This window comes from Dermacentor albipictus, chromosome 5, assembly GCF_038994185.2.
Source record: "Dermacentor albipictus isolate Rhodes 1998 colony chromosome 5, USDA_Dalb.pri_finalv2, whole genome shotgun sequence".
NCBI lineage: Eukaryota > Metazoa > Arthropoda > Arachnida > Ixodida > Ixodidae > Dermacentor > Dermacentor albipictus.
The window spans coordinates 36,991,727-36,997,533 of record NC_091825.1 but is presented as its reverse complement, the minus strand read 5'-3'; the positions used below and the strand labels follow the sequence as shown (position 1 = coordinate 36,997,533).

The 5,807-nt window shown below is 39.7% G+C and overlaps 1 long non-coding RNA gene across 1 annotated transcript; it reads left to right on the top strand.

Annotated features, from left to right (window-relative positions):
* The first annotated feature begins 507 nt into the window (after nucleotides 1-507).
* Nucleotides 508-5,594, top strand: LOC135909535 (uncharacterized). Its single transcript, XR_010566727.1, has 3 exons — nucleotides 508-641; nucleotides 1,401-1,514; nucleotides 3,883-5,594. It is a non-coding gene; the product is annotated as an uncharacterized lncRNA (long non-coding RNA).
* Nucleotides 5,595-5,807: the final 213 nt, after the last annotated feature.

Below are 5,807 nucleotides of genomic sequence, written 5' to 3'. Positions count from 1 at the left end.
CTGCCGAAAATACAATGCCTACACTCTAACTTACATACTTTGAAAGCAGTGATTTTAGCGAAGATACGTTATGAAAACAACGGATGGACCGCGCACTTAAGTGAAGCTTCGAGGCTTCAAGTGTGTGTCCGCGTGTGTTGGTCTCTGCGTGTGGGATAGTACGTGAGCGCGTGCTCATTTTTAGCTTGAAACGCTGTCGCGTCTGCTACTAGGAATCATCTGAAGAGAGGATTTCTCTCGTTAGAAAAAGCTGGTCATCGTGCTTTCTCGGGGCGTGACGAAAGCAGGCGCCTAACAACAAGGGCACCAGTGGCTAAGGGTTTAAATTCCTCGCGCTACAGAATTTCTCTTGTAATAGTGGTTGGAATTTAGAATGTTCCGTCGACTTTTCTAGTGCGCTATACAAAGGCACCGCATCTTTTGGGCTGAATATGCCTGGTCTTTAGGCAGTGGATTCCGGGTGCCAGGTGGGGCGAGGGTGTCATATATCTGAAGACGTGGACGGCGCAAAGAAGTAATGCGTATTATTAGCGTGCTTCAGCTCGTCCACTACCCAGTGGCTTGTTTGCTGCAAGTAACATCGCAGACGCATGACTGGAAACTTGGAGAGTGCCTTTCGACCTCGTCGTACTGTTGAAACGGTAAGCAATCGTGCTCGCCAACTACACGTGCGTTCATCCTTGTTGTGTGTGCTTCCCGTGTGTGTATAGAGTGCCTTGCGAACGTAGCAAGTGGAACACCCGCGTCAACAGTGAACCCTGTGGTGAAACTTGCTACGCGCTGGTTGTAAAAATTGTGTACGCAACTCTATTGCCACAGTGCGGAATTGATAATCCTGATAAGCGTTTGCTTCCGCTGAGAAAAGTTTCGCAAATCGTGTTCACCTTGTGCAGCTGTGCGTGAGCTCCCGCTTGTCTGCTAAAGTTGCATAGTAACGACCTGTCTACCTCTTCATCGATTCTTTCTTCAATTACGTTTCCTCACTTATATATGCTTCGATGTTGTGCACAATATCTGCTTACGAGGTTTTTGGCTAACGTACAGTTCTAGGGAAAAAATGTAAGCCAATCACAGCTTGCTACTAGTACAGCTTTATTTCCAAGACAAGATGTGTTGACATAACTGACTTAACTAAACATGACAGGGGAACGTTGCCTATACTAAGTAATGGAAAAAAACATTAAGATTAGATTGTAATCTGCTGCTGCGGCGCGTCCAAAAGTTTATTTGATGTAGAGGTCCCTATTGTGATGACATTCGATGATTTCAAGCATTTGCTCTCTTTCCACATTAGTGCAGACATTGTTTTCATGAGTGTTTTAGGAGCTGATTGCATGTTTTCACGATATCACAGCTTTATTGTGCCACTGCTATAAGCTAACATAGAACTCATTTTGTAGTGGCGAGGCCGTGACCCACAACATAAACTACAAGATCGAGGAGCCCCCAGAAATGCAGACCCTGTGGATATATGGCTGCAGCAGCATGGCGTGTGATCTGGATGGTCATGTCAGGTGTGTATGAAATGTATGTGTTCCAAAAAGGGGGCTTGGTGTCATTCATGGTGAAGTTTGTCAACACATTACTTAATGCAGCTTACTAAAGAGACTAAATATTTATGCAACCTTATTGAACTTGCTACCTATTTGTGTGCATAGCCATTATGCCCACATTATTGTGTTTTGTATAAAACTATACCTAACCTTTCCTGATGTTTAGTATTTCTTTTGTGTAAGTTGCTTACCTGCTTACCTGCAAGTGATATACAATTCTTGCTTTGTACGTAGTGTATTTGAATTTTTATTGTGGTTTTAAGCTTTGAAAACTATTTCCTATGCTGTACCCCTTATTTGCATAATTTTTTTCTGTTTGTGCTACAATCTCATGCAGTTTGCTGTGCATATAGGAATTCGAAGTGTAGTGGACTAAATATGTCACAGGTCTAAGCACGTACACACCTTTGCTTATCATTGATATCTTTACAGTTACTTCTCTGTTCCCATAGTAACAGCCACTGCAAAAGACACATTTGGTGAGCTTTAATTTCTTGAAAATTAATTTGACGGCAGTATTTACTATGCTGCATTTACTTCAGTAGTACATAGGCACAGACTGATATGGATACCTTGTGACCTGCACAGGATGCCTTTTTTGTTCGTTGCATTAAGAATGGGGGCTCACCCACATGTCTTACTATATATGTGGTATGCCTCATCGATTTCACTTGTCAATTTTTACGGTGGATGAAAACAGATGAACGATTGTAATCCGACATGAAGCCCCGTTGTGGAAGTGTACGGCCAAATTGGATGAGCGTACTGGTCTTTTGAATTACATATGGTGATCTCTTATACACATACGATACTGGCCAGTTTGCCCTATGTACGCTTGACCACATGTGAAAGGGATACAGTACACTGCCTGTGACACATACGACAAATTTTGTGATATCTTTCACCGAGCAAGCCTCCCTTGCCTGCTTGCCTTTCTCAATTCTCTTGCACACTGCTGTGCATATAGGCACCCTGACAAGAAAGGCTTGCTTAGATACCACTAAATTTGTCTTGTGTCTGTCAGGGTAGTGTAGTCTATTCTTGTGATCATGTGTATATTTGGTCAAATGTACATGCAGCAGATTGACCGGTGCTTCAACACGTGCCTAAGACAGCACCATAATTCACTCCCCAGATCAGTATGTTTGTCCCACTTGACCATGCACCAATGGGGCTGCACGCCAGATTTAGACTGTTCATCTGTTTTGTTCAGCTGTGGCAACCAATTGACCAACAAGTTCGCTGAGGAATGCCACATAAAAAGACTGGGTCACAATCTGTTTACTGAATTGTCTGCAACCTTCGTAGTAACAAATTTGTTTGTTGCAACTAGTTTTAGGTACGTTATTTCTTGTTAAATTTTCTGCTTGACCTACAGAGCAGTTATGCAATCAATTTTCAAAGTTACATGATTAGTATAATTTTTGTTTTCTGTTTTTCACATGCCATGTTGCAAGAAGGACCCTTTTTAATTAAAATTGAATTAACTTTTCAATTGCAATTGGGAAGTCTTATCATTGCGTTTAGGATACATATCAGTTCACAACCTGTACTAGATTAGAAACTAATTGTTTCAATAACTCAAAAAGCACGAATATACTGTGTCCATTGTATCTAACAGTGACACTGCGACTGTGTTCCAAATACCACAAATTGGCAGTTATCCATCATAATTTGCGAAAACAACGTAAAACATTATTGTTCCCCATACAATGGATACTTGCATGCATCATCATGATTGCTCAAGCTCCATGTGAGAAATTTATTATTGGCATATTAAGCCTAGTACATACCAACTATGGCTAACAGCGGCTGGAATATTAATTTTGTCTACCGCTCAGCAATAGAAGCCAGTAGGTCATTCCCTTCTTTTCAAAAAATTTGTTTCCTATGCACAGTGTGACTTCTGTATAGGACTCTTAGCTCATGGGTGTCCCTGCTTGCTTATGTTATAAATGGGGAATGTGTTGTCACTGCAAGATGAGATTAATGTGTGACTAGGCTGTTGTCGTTTGGAGATGCTTTTTGTCATCAGCAATGATATTCTACTGCCAGGCACATTGGCCCAGTGCTGATGTCACAGAATCTTGGGAAAGTAATGATATTGTCAAAAGTGATTCTCAAAAGAACTGCCGCTGTTTGGCAGAGTCGTGGGGAGGTGGGGTGTTCTGCCACTTTTCTGTTACAATTTTTTTTCTGAAATACTGAAATGAAACTTAGCATAATGCTACAACTATATAGATATTTGTGGAGTGTTTGTGCCTGCTCATACATTATGGCTGAATGTTCATTACACCTTTTGAAAATTAATTTCAATTGTATTTTCCAGGCTCCAGCGTCGCCGTTACTAGACGGACCAAATGAGGCCAAAAACTAGCCTTTCCTCACTCCTTTCCTGGGAAGTGAAACAGCAGGTGATCATGTAAGAATGAACTTGAAACATGTGAGCAGTAGCCAAAGCTCCATACAGGTCATGCTGGTGGTGGAATGATAAGACAAACCGCAATATTTATTTGTTTACTTATTCACTTAATATTTATTTATTCATATCTCGTGAATACTGTGCAGTTTTTCAGCAAGGAATCAGGTAAAATAAAGAAATATCCTTGCATCAAAGTGAACATGTTATTTGGAAAAGCCTAATTCACGTAGCACAGTACCATGATAAAACAATTTCAGACAACTAGTCTGCTTTTGATACGAATTCATGAAAACTGCAAATTTTGAAGTAAACAGAGCAGTAAGGTTAACAAATCTTACTCACAACTAAAAAATGAGATCACATTTCTGTTGGACCTAATACCATAATTTAATCTGGCAAATTAGAGATACCATATGCTGCTCTAATACACAATCACTAATTTATGAGTTGATGCGCGAAACTCTGAAACATTGCAACAATTTCATGTAAGCTGTACATTCATATATAAAGTTTGTTGACTTTATACATAGCAGATGGAGTCTGCAGAACTGTTATATCTCTTTCTGGCACAGAGACGGGGATTAGTAAGCTTCGTAGTGTTATCTTTCTTAAACCTGCCAAATAGTTCTTCCTGCAACAAGTTGAATTCTCAAATGCCACAAACTTAATTCAAATTAGTGCTGTGGTTGTCTCAAAAGTATTTCTGTATTTTGGACGTATTTGAGTAGGAAAATTTACAGAATTACCGACCTTGTGCTAGTTCTTTTTTATTTATTTACAGTTGCAAACTAAGTCCTTTTCCTTCAAGTTTTGCTATTTTCAGCAAGTTTTAATAAAAATTTATGGTGTTAATGTAAAAACTATGATTAAACATTTTTAAATGTATCAAACCTCATCAAATTTGGTTCCATAGTTGCCAAGAAAAACTATTTCACTGTTCATGCGTATTAAATAGGAGCTCCTGAGCTAAATCTCTTTTTTAGTCATTGCGTGTGTTGGTCTGGTTTGTATTTCTCGCCCTAATTAGAATATTGGCTCTGATCTCAAAATTGTTTCCCTTACAACGAAATACAAGCTTTTAAACTTTGTACGATAATTGCTGTACTGCTCTATGAAAACCACTGTTTGCCACGTTTTTGCAGGGCCTGCTAGTGCTAATTTTACACATAAACATAGACTAAAATGCTGTGTGGTTTCGGCATATGGTGTACTTATCTGTGAAAGCCATCATTTGCCACATTTTTGCAGCGACTGCCAGTGTTATTTTTGCACTTAAACAGACTAAAATGCTGTGTCGTTTCGTCAGGCTGACACAACATTGCAGTGCACATTCATATCAGTCTATTTTCAGGCTTTAGTATCCAACCATTCAATGTGCACTGCTGGAACAGGCACTCCTTTTGCAGTTTTAATGGTATGGTTTCTTGTCCTAGTCAAGCCTGTTATTGCCAGGTGTCAACTGTAATCACGCTGCCACTGATTTTTTACCTCATGTTTCGTGTGTTAGCACCACCAGCTTGACCTGAGAAGCATGTTGGCAGCTGCAGTTTGTGTGTTGCAAGTTCTAGTCTCAAGCGTGTATGCCACATATATGAATCATGTATCTAGTCAGAAGGGCAATAAACATTTCAAACTGAATACTTTGTGGTTTTAGCACCAATTATTTTGCCACTGCATTTACTGTAGTCCTTATTGCCTACAGTAGAACTTTGGTAAATTGCAAGTACTTTACACATATTGGCCTAGCTTTTATAGGCATTTGCTTGTAGGGACTCGAAAGCAACCGCATAGAAATATTCTATAGAATTTTGTCTTAAGCATCTCTACAGCAA